A 16,314-nucleotide genomic window follows, 5' to 3' on the forward strand; every position below is an offset into this window, starting at 1 on the left:
GATGACAGACACCACTCCAGAGAAAATAGGTATGCACGGTAAATAGTTGGATGAAGAATGAACAACGATAAATGGACAAAATGGATGGAGAAATAAATCAGCCTGCAGGTACCAGAACCAGACCATCCTTAACTAGCCTCCAGAGGACCAGGGCCTTTCGTCAGACAAACTTATCAGGATAGTCAGTATACCAATCTTTGCTTGTATGTCTTGCCAGACAGGTCAATGGCTAATTTTGTGGAGAAGAATTCATAAGAATCAAAAGAAGAAAACCATGACAAATAGTATATTGTTTCTTGTATAGATTGAGATGTGAAGCGTGAATCATAAGCCTCATCAATTTAGAATGGATCAAAATCAATTCTTTCCCATTAGTGGAATGTTGACTGCATTGCTCAAAGTTTGGAAGTCATTTAACATCCTGAGTAGTTACTCATCCCATTTCTCATTCTCATGGTTTAAGCCACATCTCTCACCAGCCTTGTTTGTTTTGAGCTGCATCACTAGTGAGAGTGCCATCACCGTTTCGTTTGTTTGCGAAACGACTATGGATTTGAGATAGCACAGCCCATTGTCTAAGCTCTGATGAATCAATATGCATTTCCATTCATAGACATTTCCATAAAAATGCCTAAACAACAATACTTCAGGGATGATTTGTTTTAAAGACCAGTGTCACTGATGAGAGATGGGATGCTGTTCTGTTTCAAATCTTCTTTTTGTGTTATGATTGATTACTGTTTTCAGTGTACTCTGGTAAATCCTGTAATTAACATATCAAAACCTCTTGTCTTTCTGCTTTTAGATGTAGGCGCAACTAAAAAATGTGCCTCCAAACTGTCAAAATTGCACACTTGAATTGCACACAATATGCTGCTTTTTAAGTATTGAGACGCATCAGTCTTTTAAAATTGAGCAGCATATTGAAAAATAACTTCTTTAATTTGTCAGTTTGATGGCAGTTTTAAATTAAGATTATTTATATTACCAGGGACATTTTAAGGAGGCTTCTGAAGTGGGCATGGTCATGTTCCTGCTACAGAGGGTCTGACCAGTACGGGTCACTAAAGGGACATTGGGAGAGGAACTACATCTGAAAAGGGAATAATAAGATGAAGATATGCAACAAAAATAACTTGTGATTGTGAATGTGTTGATGGTTGAGTTGGTGAAATGTGAGACAGTGTCTGGCCAGTCTCATTTGTCCACAACAATCTTTGCCTGGCAAAACACATTTTTTCTAAAAACTGAATGAGTGATATTCATAGTTACTATGTCATAGTTGTCATAGTTGGGCTGCTGAGAGGGACACCCTGTAGCATTGGCCTTGCATGTCTGGGTCTCTCATCCTGTGAAGCTTTTGTTCAGATGGGTCAGGAGGTTTACAGCACATCACAAACACCTGGTCGTTTGGGTTGGTAAAACTTTATTTGAATGTGTGTTGAATAGGTGTGTTGGACAATAAACTACCAGTGATTATTTAACACATATTCAACAAACTTTTAATGTGGCTGTCAACTGCACCTGACTCTCGACTACTTTCAACTGTCAGCCAACTCTGACTCTAGCACCGCAACCAAAATATCAGGCCATTCGCATTCCTCAGTGTCATCAGAGTACCAACAGATGGTTTGTTGCTTGTTTATGAAGGCCAATCAAAAAAGTTGTGAGTAGCATCTGCAATTTAATGCACTCTCTGTAGTTAGCCTGTGAATGTCTGCCTCTTCTACACAAAGTAAAGGGGCCAGCTTAACCACAAGGCCATTGATTTTCATGGGGCATTGCACTTACATGAATCCTGCACTCCATGGAAAAATATAGCAGCTTGTTAAGATAGTGCCCAATCAGCACAGAAAGAACAGGCTGGCAGAATAATGTGCATAAACTTTCTCTATGAATGTCCCATGATGCATCATCATAGTAAAATAGTTTATGAATGTAAAGTATTAGATGTATTAGATACATTATTTATAAATGGAATGTTTTGAATATCGGTAGGATAATGCAGAGCCAAAGACAACATACTGTTCTTAAAGGTATCTGCTGTAGATGGGAAGATTGCAGAAGCCATGTTTCCCAAGCAATGCTTCCTATGAGTCCTGTCAGACCAGTAAGTCTTCACACACTGTACCGAAAGAAAACCTTGCCTCAGCGATACCTGGCGGAACTAGTCATGCTGGACCAGCTGTCTGTACGCCATGCTATGTACCAGGGCCCGTCTCGTCGTCAAAACATTCCCTTTCCCCCATCCCAATTATACAATTAACTCTGCATTTAATCATGCAAGTGTCCAGTGCTCACGTTTCTTAGGGGACAGAAAGTTCCCGGGCCCACGAAGTGCGTGTGATGTCAGTGATTGTTTGTGTGGTGTGACAATGTGTGGATTAACGGTGTGAAATGAGTTATGGAGCGGATACAACTGGTACCTATGATGATCGCTATGATGGTGAATGGTAACTGGGTGAGTAACAGTTGTTGCTCAACATTTTTTAGCCAATTCCCTGGCCTAAATATGTCCACTGCAAACACTTATCATATTCTCATGTAGGTTAGTGCATGTAAATCAGCAGATACTAATTTAAAAACAAATCCTGCATTCAAATAATGTATCACGAAAGTTTGGATGAAATGGTCATTTATTATCACATTGCCATTTAATTATCAAGGCAAACAATTACACTGCAATGAACTGTAAGTCAAGTACAAAAAAGTTCAAATAACGAAACCTGTAATTATTACTTGTGAACGAATATTATTCATGTCTTACTAAACCTACTCACGCGAAAGTGAACGAGGTTAATAAGTCCTTTCTGTTTCCTCTTCTGAGCATATGCAGGTTACGTGAAAAATTATCAAAAGACCCAGTCAAAATGAACAAATCATTTCTGTTTTCTCTAGCTTCCCATGCTGAGCAAATGCAGGTCACGTGAAAAATTATCCAAACACTTGTATCCGGCAGATGAACGAATCCTTCACCTCCCGAACGTGTCTTTGGATCAATGTTTCGTTCTTCTACCAACCGAGTCTTTGGATCTATGATTCGTTCATCTGCCGGATACAGGTCTTCGGATCTATGTTTCGTTCTTCTGCAAATCAAGTCTTTGGATCTATGATTCGTTCTTCTGCCGGATACGGGTCTTTGGATCTATGATTCATTCTTCTGCCGGATACGGGTCTTTGGATCTATGATTCGTTCTTCTGCCGGATACGGGTCTTCGGATTCATATGGGTCTTCGGATTCATACAGGTCTTTGGATAATTTTTCACGTGACCTGCATTCAACGAATCATTTCTGTTTCCTTGGCTTAGCCTATGCAACAGTCCCGATGCGCGGTCATGAGAAAAAGAACAAATCTCTTTTTGAGAGGACTCGTTACTCCCGAGTCCTTGTAAGGATTCGTTCAAAATGAACGAATCGTTCACGAACGACACATCACTATTCCATATTCACAATGGATTAGGACATATGTCAATACCAGGGACAATAACAGATAGACCTCAAGATATACCTCAAGATACACCTCAAAATAATTTCATATGCATATCTCAGTGTCTCACAACCTAATTATCTGAACATCAATTTCATTACACTATGGCATTACACAGGCTATCCAGGGTAAGGGGTGAGAGCGTTACGGAGGGGAACCCCCTTGGTAGTATGAACCCAGGTTTGGGTAAGGATAGGAATTGGGTTCTAACCTGGATTAGGATCAAATTGCATACGAACCCTGGTCATTTTAGGCATCTTGCGACAACAGGCTTCTTCACGCAATACAGATTGATTCACATTTCCCCAAGTAGTCTGAGAGCGCGTAAGTCCTTTAAAGCTCCTTTTAGTGACCGTCCTCAAAAATCGAAATCCAACAGAAGTGTTGTAGTTGCCTATCTCCACAGGTCTGGTGTGCTCTTGCCAACTCCGTTTCCTTGCTTCTGCCCCCATCTCCGCATACTTCAGCTTCTTCCTCTCAAAGGCTTTCTCAATCACATCTTCAAAGAGAATTGCTAACTCAATAAAGTAAACAATGCACTTGCATTTAGAATACAACACCATGTCTGGCCTCTTAGCAGTCACAACAATATACTGTGGAACCTGCCTTCTTCTGACATCAGCCAGGAAACTACAATCCTGCTCTTTTCCCCATTTGCCAGTAGTGTTTGTACTTGTCTGGTGTCTCTTTTCTGCCCCTCTTGCACAAAAATAAATGATATTGTCTATGTCATTAACCAGCAAAGAGTTAAACTCAACTTGTTTATTCTCAAACAAACATGCTGATTTTCAGACCTGATTATGTCTCCACGTGTAGCGACCATGGGCCAACACCTATACACAACTTGCATCACCCACCCACTGACTGAGATTCTGTTGGGAGGATATCACAAGTGGCTTCAACAATGACTTTAATGCGTCTAGAAAATACTTTTCAATTGTATTTTGTCTCATTTGAAAGGACAAAGGCAGCCTAATTACAACAAAAAAAAAAACGGTGTCCAGAGCCTTGAATCAATCTCAGAGTCTTTCATCACTGCTTAACACAAAAGATGTTTAGAATACAAAAGAGAGATTGGACTCTACTGTTTCCAGCTCCAGGCAGGCTTCCTCAGATCATCTCAAGGACACCAGAACTATGTTCTTTACTTGACAGCCCTTTCACTCTATCTTTCTTTCTGTCCTTCATGTGTGCACTAGTCAGTGTGGGCATAGACAATGCTTTCGCTTCAGTCCATGGGCTAAATACTGATACTGCAGAATATAACTGCATGTATATAACTTAAGACGTAGTAAATACAATGTTGTTGCTGTTTTGGCTTGCCAGTTTTTAATTAGCCAAATTGACTATCCCCCATGAAAAAATGATAAGAAATCTGTTCACTCTCTCCCACACATCAATTCTTTGATCTTGCATGGGGGCCCACACATTACACTTTGATCTATGAAAAATGTGACAACTCTGCCACTACCCCTTTTCATCATTAATATCAGGCTAAGGCTTTCAGCCCATTTAAGCGCAGTTTGGAGCCGTTGGGGTGTTATGCTGTGCACTAGCCTGCAGATATTTGCACTTGTGCTGGAAATTGATGTGTGCAAAGGGTAGGCCTACCTACACAAATAAAGTCCATGTTTTCTAAACTAGTTTTGAGTGAGTTTGTCACTTAATTCTATGAGGCATGTTGTATAACAGTTGTACTAGTGGAACGTGGATGTATTTAAGCAGAGCTGCTACAGAAATCAAAACCAATCATGACTAAGATCATGGGGGAAAACATAGGAAATAGGGTAAGGATAATGTATCTCACAAAAGGCATTTGTGGATTTCAATACCGCAGCATATTATCACTGCTCATTGTTGCCTGTACTATTTGAATGCAGTACCCACTTCTTCTCCCTAAGTAACTCAGTAATGACAAAACAGCAACATATTGCTATTTCATAAAATGACTTTAATCTCTTTATTAACACTGAAGTAGCTCAACATGTTTGTCACAATTTAAATGACAGATTTCTACCTTTTAAGTCTATATTTTGGATGTTTGCCTTTATTTAGATAGGACAGTGAATAATGACCGGAAATGAGTAGGAGAGAGAGAGAATGAAAGTGGGATCAGGTAAGGGCCGTGGGTCGGATTAGAACTCGGGTCACATTTTTAAACATTTGGGATGTTTGTATATTTGTTTCTAAACATCCTAGAAGAGGAGCATAAAACAGAGGAGTCATACCGAGCCAGGGCTCACATCCTGAAGTATACCTGAAGCTACCCACGGATCCTCTTGTTGCAATCCATCTGGTGACAGACAAGAACAAATAGTTCTCCTTTTGTAACTAGCACTTCAAAAGTATGTATATATGTACACACACACACACACACACACACACACACATAGGCGACACACACATTGCAAAATAAAAATTCTGTATATGCATCAGAAAAAGATTCAATAGTTGCCTCAGCTTTGATTGTGTCAAACTGAATCTTTTTTCTTTTTTTTTTCTAACCTTCTTTCTCTGCTGTGACTCAGAGTTGTGAAATGGAAAATAAGAAGCTTAATGAATGGTTTTCATTTACCTCCCATGGGTATTAATCACAAGGCGTTCTCGTCCTCTTCTACACCCCCTCCGACTGACTGATTTCTTATCACAGTAAGAATCAGAGCGCGTCAGAATGCAACGCCCCAGTGTCTTTAGGTGGAGAGGTAGAACCCACTGCAGCATGTTCACATCACCCATGAGGCAGATGCAAACAACTCCTGATCAAAGTCTGTGCTAGTAACTGCTGTGGCCAATGTGCCTTTGTTTGCCAAGCATAGTACCCAGAGGCTTGCAGAGACCAGAAACAGAGAGAGAGAGAGAGAGAGAAACAGAGACAGGGGTGGCATGAGGGATGGCTTGTGTGTTTGGCTCCTCTTACTGAGCCCCGAGAGCCCCAGGGGAGTGTGGTCAAGGCCTGGTCCAGCAGAGGATTAGCATACAGCTCCGTACCGGAACCATGTTCTGCTCCGGGGTCAGAACGTGCCGTTGAAACCTGCCGTGTAATTCACCTCATCATCACCACTGTTTTAGGGGAGGCCCTGCGAGGGCTGTATCGTGTGGTTCTGTTTGAAATGGAAGCTACAGAACAACTCCAGGCACCATGGAACTGTGAAAAATAGGAGGAAGGAGAAACTCATTCTGGTTTTGATTTATTTATGAGCTGCGTGCAAAGACTTGTCATTGAGACTGTTAGGGCTGTTGTTCTCAGTCTAACGGGCTGTCACTTACAGTTTGCATCAGAGAGAAAGTTCCTGTTTGTTGCTGATGAATGTGATTCTACACTTCATTTGAAACAAATCAACATGTCGTCCCTTGCTATTTTGTGTGGTTAAAAAGCCATGGGCTTTAAAATAAAAGAAGCAAACTCCACTTCCACTGAAATGATCCATTCACTCACATTCTTTAACCAGGAGAGGACTTTTGTGTTCGACATTCACTTACGACTTTAAAAATAATAGCTGAGACAACCACCAGATTACGGCCAGGCTGATTTGAAGGTGAGGTTGTATTAATTTGCAATGTTGTTTTGAGATATTAGAAAGTTTGTGAAATGTTGTTAACCCAATATTTTATCATAGATTATTACATGGCTCTTCTTAATGCTGTAGAATGCTCCATTCACTTGAATGGGGCTTCCCAACGTTCTGCGGTCAACTATTTTCCGATAACTGACCGTTGCTATGGACTTAATGACCGCTGTCAAGGAAAGTGGCCTTTTTGCCTCTAATTCACGTCTTTCGTAGCACTCCGCAAGTAGTACGATAACTTATCAATGGAGTTTCAGCGGACGGTTGAGCAACTGTGTTCTAAAGAATGTTCAACTGTCTTTGAAGTTCAACGTCTTTGGCGAACTATTTCTCTCCTTTTAAACACTACGTATAGTAACAAATGCATTGTAAAAAGACACACGGTGTTAAGTAATTTGTTTGTTTTATTTGTAACCGTATAATAAGCGGGATAATGTATAGAACGCCGGTCATTGTCGGGAAAATAAGCCCCTTCAGGGTGAAGCAACACCCCTCCGCTTTCGCGTCGGGGTGCTGTTCGCCCTGTCGGGGCTTATTTTCCAGACAATGACCTGCGTTCTATACATTATCCCTTACGAAAGGATTATCCATCAAGACAGCAGTGTACATCAAACACCAAGAAATGCATACATTCACAACATAATTTGCTTAATTGAGTTACACTGAGCTGTCTACTAAAGGAGATGCTTTATTTCATAAAGAGGAGCTTTTACACTAAGTCAAATAGTAGTGAGTTTAACCCAAAGACATAATTGACATATCTTAATACGTTTATTATATTCGCAACTCTATAGGTGAAACTGACTGGGTTTATATTCAAATATCCTGTAAAACTGCGATTTAAAGCCCTACGCCAAGATGGTCTGTAAAAGGAGAAATGACAACCCAGTACCTTTTTTCACAAATGAATCATTCAGGGTCCTCCTTCAATTTCTGAAGAACACTTGCCTTTGCTACATGGCTGAATGAGTCAACAACAAATAAAAACCCATTATCATTGTCTGCCATTTTTCCCCAGATGCCGCCTCCATTTGAAAGTGAGACAATGAGATGATGGGGAAACTGGCGAGGCCAAATGCGTTCTGACATTCGCCACTAATGCACACGCTCCTATGGCGATAAAAGAATAAGAATGGCACATGTAAATCATGGCTTATTCAGAGTAAGAGCTTTTCCTCTTTCTCTCTTTCTCTCTCTCGCTCTGCTTGTGCCACCTTCAGGGCTCCTGCAACACCCCCCCCCCTACACACAAACACACACACACACACACTCTCGTTACCCCTACACACTTTATTTATGTATTTCTTCTTTCCTTCCATTCCCAAATCCTAGCTTTCCCTGCACACGCGGTATTATTAGACTCCCCCTTAGCTGGAGAGGAGAACTGGATCATCTCCAATCTCGCGCTCTCTCTTTTTCTCTCTCTCTTGCTTTCTCTCCCTTCCTCTTTTCGACTTCACTCTCACCTCCTCCCAGCCTTTCCACCATTCCTGTTCTCTGTGTGTGTGTGTGTGAGCAGGGGGACCTGTAACCTTTGAAGGAGAACAAAAAGGACAGGTTTCTTTATGTGAAGGGGGGTCTTTGACGTCTTCATCTCCATACGATAAACCGCCACTGCGCTCATTATGCACACTTAAAAGAGATTGCTCACCCCATCTCCCACTCATCCACCCCCCCCCCCCCCCCGCTCTTCACACCCACCCTCTCCTCCTCAACAACTCGACTCCCAACATGTAAACCCACCCCCTGTTTAAGTGGCATGTTTCCAGCTGATTACCTCTATCTCTCATAGCTCCATCCCTACACGGTGTGTCTGTAAGGGAGGTGTGTGTCTGTGTCTCTGGATGTGACACCTATGTTAAGCCGGGGGGCAGCAGGGTGGCTGCACCTCTGAAATGAAACGGGGGAAGCTTTTCATCCCCCCCCCCCACCTAACCATCACACCCCCCACCCCCCCGCACCTCCTGAGGGGATGTCTCCGAGAGAAAACATTACAAAGGCGAGTAAATGTATGCCAAACACCGGCAGGAACAGAATGTTTTTTTTTATGTCTTCCCGGTTGCCTCCACTCACATGTATTTCCATTACAAAAACTTCCTTTTGACTTCTTGTTTAATACTGTGGCATAGCTCTTCATTCATATTCCGTTCTGCTACTACGAAATGCTTTGAACTAATGAGGCTCTTATGGTACATATTTTTGCTGACTGTACAAGTATCAAATGCACTACATGTGGCTACTCATCTCATTGACCTGTATCTATCTGCGTACATGTCAGTGCCAATTTGGGCTCCTCGCTGATGTCTTATTTAGTTCTTTCCCTCGCACCCATATACCTTAGCAGCTCTTTTTCTGAGAACAAAAGCATAAGGCACTTCTTCTCTCCCTCCTTCACATTTTTTCTCTCTCTCCTTCCCTCTGTCTGCCATCTACACTGTGGACTTGAAGGCCCTTATCGCGAATGGAAGCCAGGGGCGATGGAGCCGTACGGAAATCCTGTTCATTATCAGGGAGAGAGAGAGTGGAGTAACAATCAGAGGTCTGCTATGGTGTAGTCTGGCCATGTCTGCCTTTTGCTCTCTGTCTGTCTGACTGCAAAAGAGGCCTCTTGTCAAGGGTGAACACAAACACAAACACAAACACAAACACACACACACAAACACACACACGTGCATCTGCCAAGCGTCACCCTATCTCCTTTGGCGATAACGGGCAGGAACGGGAGATGCCGGGCCCCTGTGACATCCGTCTCAGTGGCCAGGACCACCTCAAAGTAATTTCAGGGAGCGGCGTGAAGAAGGCAATGCCTGACATGCCTGTCAACCTGCACTTTAAGCTCCCTTATATCAGTATCAGGTCACAGTGTGTGTGTGTGTGTGTGTGTGTGTGTGTGTGTGTGTGTGTGCTCCTCTGAGTGTGTTATGTATTATCTGTCTGACAGCTCAGAAGAAAAGCAAACAAAAAGTTTGTTATTCAGTTCACTGGGCAACAGCACTTTTTGATGTACGTATGTTTCGTCTGTATGTACATTTGTTTGTATGTCTGTATGTTTTTACCACAACTAGATTTGGTATTATTTGCAAGTTCATTTTCATGGGATATGGTCATGTGAAGGGCAGAATAACACAAGTTGTTCCCACTAACCATCCAGGATATGCACTATGTAGTTCTGTGTTCAGGTTTTGCGAAAATTTCACAGCATGACATTGCCAGCATGTTAATATGTTGGCAAGCTTTTGTCAGTGCCAACTGGGCTGTTGATGGTGTTTTGCAGGCTTTCTGCAAGCTTTTAGGTTGGTTAGCTTACTAGTTTCAGACCAAAACAGCTGTTTTAAGTGATTCTGATGTCTGATGATTGCCTTTGTGAATACCATTGGTTGCTGTCTTCTTAGTGAAGCTTTTTCTTCATAATAGCTCAGCAATAATGTTGTGTAGACAGACCAAATGATGAATGCCAAATCATTTCTGTGGTCTCTCTGGATTTGGTGGCCTGGAGAGATAACACATGAGAAATGGGGACTGTGCTCTTATCTAATTTATCAAGAGCATTATCTGTTTCTGTCCATGCTTTGCAAAGGTGTCATTGTAGTAGATGTGTGTGTGAGTGTGTGTGTGTGTGTGTGTGTGTGTGTGTGTGTGTGTGTGTGTGTGTGTGTGTGTGCTTGTGCTGATGTTAACGCATCAACAGTATTTTTAGCTCTGTAGCCTCTATGTTAATTTTCACACCCTGATTGTGCACAACATGACCTTATTAACATCACCGTTAATAACAAAACACGCTGATTTGCATTTGATATTTCGCTTTACCAAACACAAGCATGACTTTTATGCTCAGCCTCTGAACAGACAATGCGGTGGTTTCTGTTCACGTGCTTTTACACAATCCCCTCCTAACTCTTCAGTCACCAGTGTCTCTGAGCGTCCAGTATCTGTGTTTGTATTCCTCAGCAGTAGAAACTGCAGTGATAGTTCACACCCTAAATACTCCTTTAAACACACAATATTTCCCTTTCGAACTATGCACACACAACCCACTCCTTTCTCGCTCTCTTTCTTCATATGCTCTATGATTGTGTCTGTGTGTGGGTGCATCTGTGTGTTGCGCAGAGAGAGAAAAACAGAGAGGAGAAAGCAAGTCAGTGGTCATAGAGGTGGTCATGTGTGGAGGTCATGGAGCACTGCTGTATCTAACCCCTGTCAGGCACTGCCCTTTTGTGGATGTTGGCTGATATTGGCTCAGCTGCCAACGAGCCACCATGCCCTTAAGTCTTCAAAGTCTTCATCACATGGTCGTGCTCAGGGCAGTAACAAGCCTTCAGTGCTGATGGTGATACAGGACTCACTGCTCACAGAACTCACTGCTTATGAATTCACACTCTAAACTAAATCAGGACCTTTGGATTTTTAACGAGGACACAACTTTTTTCATCTGTTATGAAATTTTTATCCATGTGACCCCAATGCATCTGGGTTCATACATAAAATATAAATGTTTTTGAATACATCAAGAGAACGAGCGGAGATAAAAGACTCCAATAAGTTTGTTGTTTGTTGTTTTCTTGGTGGCAGAACTTCTGTTTTACAGATTTTCTTTTTCTGTGTCACCCTGTAGCATTTGTTTCCCTTTTTATATTTCATGGACATGTTCAATACTTTGGGATGGAAATTGTATGAGAAATACAACTTAGGGCAAATACATATTATTATTGGTCAAAGTACAAGTATACAACTGTTCACAATCACTTCATATATTTCGATTGCTAAAGTCAGTTGAATAAACAAGCATATTGTACAAACAGTGACTATTACACTGAACCAGAGTTTTGGACTGCTTTTGCAAATACTGTATAGAATATTAATGTTACTTTTTGGTACATATACTGTTTTTTAAACATGGTTTGTTTGTGCATCCTGCATATGTTGCTGTGTGTGGGTGTGCATACATGTGTGTTCTGCTTACATGTGTGTGTGTGTTTGTGTGTGTGTGTGTGTGTGTATGTATTTATGTGTGAGAGTGTGCACATGTGTTTGCATGTGAACCTCATGTTGATTTGTCAGTGTGCATTTTCACGTCCCCGTGTGGCCCTGTGGGTGTGATTGAGAAACAGAAGAGTGCCACAAAAAAGACAAAGACGGGCATGCAAAGTGGCAACACCAGGGCTCAGGTGTTCTCTCACTAACCAATTAAAGGCCTGTAGAGTGCTGGGAGGAGGCGGTGGGGGCAAACACTGCCTCAGGAAGAGCCTTTCTCTGCCCCTCTCCTCCCATCTCTGCCCCCGCTGCCCCAGCGTCCTGTGCCAAGCAGTCATGGCTCCTGCTGCTCTGCTACTCACCCGGTGCATCGCCTCCAGCCTCTCAGGGCACCTGGGCACTGGAGGGCTGTGTGTGTGTGTGTGAGTGTGTGTGTGTGTGTGTGTGTGTGTGTGTGTGTGTGTGTGTGTGTGTGTGTGTGTGTGTGTGTGTGTGTGTGTGTGTGTGTGTGTGTGTGTGTGTGTGTGTGTGTGTGTGTGTGTGTGTGTGTGAGAGAGAGAGAGAGGGAGTGGAGAGGGTAGAGGAAGAGCATGAGGTGGTGGTGGGTACTGCCCGTTTGGGGAGAGAGGGGCATGCGTAGTGGTGTGTGTTTGTGTGTGTGTGTGTGTGTGTGTCTGTGTGTGTGTGTGTGTGTGTGTGTGTGTGTGTGTGTGTGTGTGTGTATTTGTTGTGTGCGGGATAGAGAGAGAGATGGGTGGAGGAGGAGTGGGCACTGCCACTTTTGGCACAGAGGGGCCTGTGTAGGAGCATGTGTGTGTGTGTGTGTGTGTGTATGTGTGTGTGTGTGTGGGGGGGGGGTTGTGGTGCCACTTTGGGCAGAGAGGAGCCTGCAGAGGTAGGTCTGACGTGACTCAGTCACACATGGTTGCCCAGAGCAGCTTCTCCACCAGCCTGGACCCTCACGCTCCAGCAGCACTCCGAATGGAGCAGACCTTAGCCAGAGGAGGAGGGAAGAAGGAGGGAGGGGGAGAATGACAGAGAGGGACAGAGAGAAAAAATGTCTATGGAGATAGAAAGAGATAGAAAGAAAGGAGGGCAGAGAGAGAGAAAAGGAGAGACAACGAAAAAGGGGCACAGAGGGCAGAATGAGAGAAAGAGAGGGTAGAGAGAAAGCAGGGCAGGGAGAGGCCACTAACGAACTTCTTCATCCTCTTCCCTTTCCCAAATCTGGCAGATCTGTTAACAGAAGGTGCCTGAAAGAAATGGTCCAGCCCTACTTGATCTCTGCAGTGACACACGGCAGACAAGCAGACGGGTGTCTCTCTGTGTGGTGGGCCTCTGGTGGAGAGCCACTGACCTACCCAATGGGGGCCCAGTACAACACACAGCAGATGAGATGTGAGTAAGGTGCAGGGGGCAGACTAGGGCCCTGGGCTGGGACACAAACTATCACACAAACAGCCTCAGCTTATACACATCACCAGAGCTGCTCGCTCACAAGGGCTACAGATGAATATAGACAGCATGTCATTAGCTATTTGATTGGAATAGCAAGTCAGTGAAAGCTCACAGGAACACTTAACTGTGAGAAAATAACAAGACTGTTTGGGTAGGGGCAGCTGACCTTATTGATGGTGATATTGTTTAAACTGAAACCTGATTGAGCAAAACTGATTGTACATAAGTGTTTGAAGCAGAGGTTTTTCAACCATAAAGACAACTAGAAAATGCATTTCCTGAAGGAAATACCAGTGCATGAAATGCAAAGGTTAAGAAAGGAAGAAGAAAAGAAAGAAGAGTGAAAGAAGGAAAGAAGAAAGGAAAGAAAAGTGGAAGAAGGAAAGACAAAATGAAAGAAGAGTGAAGAAAGGAGAGAAGAGTGGAAGATGGAAAGAAGAGTGAAAGAAGGAAAGAAGAAAAGAAAGAAGAGTGAAGAAAGGAAAGAAGAGTGGAAGAAGGAAAGAAGAAAAGAAAGAAGAGTGAAATAATGAAAGAAGAAAGGAAAGAAGAGTGAAGGAAGGAAAGAAGAGTGGAAGAAGGAAATAAGAAAAGAAAGAAGAGTGAAGCAAGGAATGAAGAGTGAAAGAAGGAAAGAAGAGTGTAAGAAGGAAAGAAGAGTGAAGAAAGGAAAGAAAAGTGGAAGAAGGAAAGAAGAGTGGATGAAGGAAAAAAGAAAGGCAAGAAGAGTGGAAGAAGGAAAGAAAAATGGAAGAAGAAAATAAGAAAGGAAAGAAGAGTGGAAGAAGGAAAGAAGAGTGAACAAGAGTGGCTCTGGATGAAGAGATAAAGAGAGAGTGAAAATATTGAAAAAAGGAGATAAAAATGGAGTGAAGAAGAGAGATTGAGTGTGAGAGAAAGTTGACAGAGAGAAAGATGGAGAGATGGAGAAAAAAAAAATGAGAATGGATGGTGTCTTAATGTTCCTAGTTACAGTTAAATTGAGAGGGACAGAGAGAGAAGAGGTTCCTTGGATTTGGCGCAGGTGTCAGTAAAGCACAGGTGCAAGCCAGTTTAAAGACCCTATTATGATGTCATAATGGCCCAATGTAAGTCAATGGGAGAAATGTATATTCGTTTTTCTTTAATATCTTAAAAAGTATAAAGTTTAGAAAAGTGAAAAATACATAGCATAAGTGTCCTTTACAAGACCTATGCGACAACGTTTGAATGAAGTTTCTACGTTAAGCGGTTCGGGCTGAATTAATCACAGAAAAAGGTAACAAAAATAACTAGAATGCGTTTCGTGAACGAACTGCGAGAGTGTGCTTGCTCTGTGACAGAGAGAAGTGCCAATGAATTAACATGTATTTACATCTACTCAATCAGTGTAGTGGGGCCTTCTTCCAATATATTTTAGCAAGCAACCAAGCTCAACCATTATATTTTGGCTCCACTGACGTTTAGACATATGAGGGTATCTTTGTTGTTCTGTTTTTGTTTGTTTGTTTGCTTGTTTATTGTGAAAGGGTCTAGTGTGTTACATTTGGTCATAGCCTAATAGTTCCAGAGTCTCGTTATACTGACTTACTGAGCTAAGTGAATTGTTGAAATTGTTATCTTGGTAAAAGGAAACATCTCTGCAACAATATTGGAATGAATGCGGTTACATAGCCAGCTTTACTTGAAGTTTATTGTAAGATAGGCCTATATGTTAGACTTAATGCAGTTAGAGTTAGACTGTAGGTCTAGTATCAAACGTAAGCAACACTTTTACTGTATAGCTAGAGAGCACGTGTATCACATTGGTTTATAGTCTGTCAAATTAGTTCTAGTTATTGGTGTTCGTTGGCATAAAAAGTTAGTCTTCTCTTATAAGCCTATAGTACATCTGATTAGAGCTAGCAACCATGAAAAACCTCTTCTGAAACTAAGAAGGATAACTATGACTAAATGTGACTAAAACTAATATGCATTTTTGTCTTAAGACTGAATCTAAAATAGCTTCCAAAATTAATACATCTCAGTGTTCATTTTGGCAGCTATTTTAGATTCAGCAGCTATTTTAGATTCAGTGCATATTAGTTTTAGTCACATTTAGTCATAGTTATCCTTCTTAGTTTCAGTCTAGTTTTCGAAAACTGAGCACACTACAACAGCTACGCTGTGTGTACATCCTCAAACGTTTTTCAGTTAACCTAATGATTCAAGGTCTCTCATGAATCATTACTCCCAGGACACGGGTTAATGTTAACTCACGCTATCGGTCACAACAAGTTACTTGGGATATGCTACCTCATAGTTAGCTAACGTTAGCTAGCTAAACGTTTACAGAGGCTAACGTGAAGCTTCAATCAAAAATTATTAGCTAGCTTTCCAAGCTAGCTGACACAACCTAAACACTCGACTGCCCCTTTGAAGTCAACTTAACGTTGGCTAATATATTCTAATAACTAGTTATCATTGACAGTTACAAGCTAATTTACCAAACTCCTTTCTGTCCTAAATTGAGCAGTTGCTGGTGTGAGCTACAATATGGGAGCTAGCAAAGCCATTTCTAGCTCTACTTCACAATACTGCTGCCTAGTGTAATAAGTTAACGTAAAACATAAATGTTTATAAAGTATCAGACATAAACAGGATACAACACACCAGTTACCAATTGATATTATGTGTTTATATATACCGAAAATGTCAGTAAATCCATGCTGCTGCTGTTGGTCCCGTAGAAAACCCTGGAGTCGCGACCCTGTCACTTGTTTCCATGTGAAATCAATGGAATGCTTCACTTTTTGGCGCCGTATTGACAACTGTCTGTCACTCGCACACTGTGCTTGTAAATTATTTTTCAA

This window comes from Sprattus sprattus (genome assembly GCF_963457725.1).
Source record: "Sprattus sprattus genome assembly, chromosome: 4".
In the NCBI taxonomy this organism is placed as follows: Eukaryota; Metazoa; Chordata; class Actinopteri; order Clupeiformes; family Clupeidae; genus Sprattus; species Sprattus sprattus.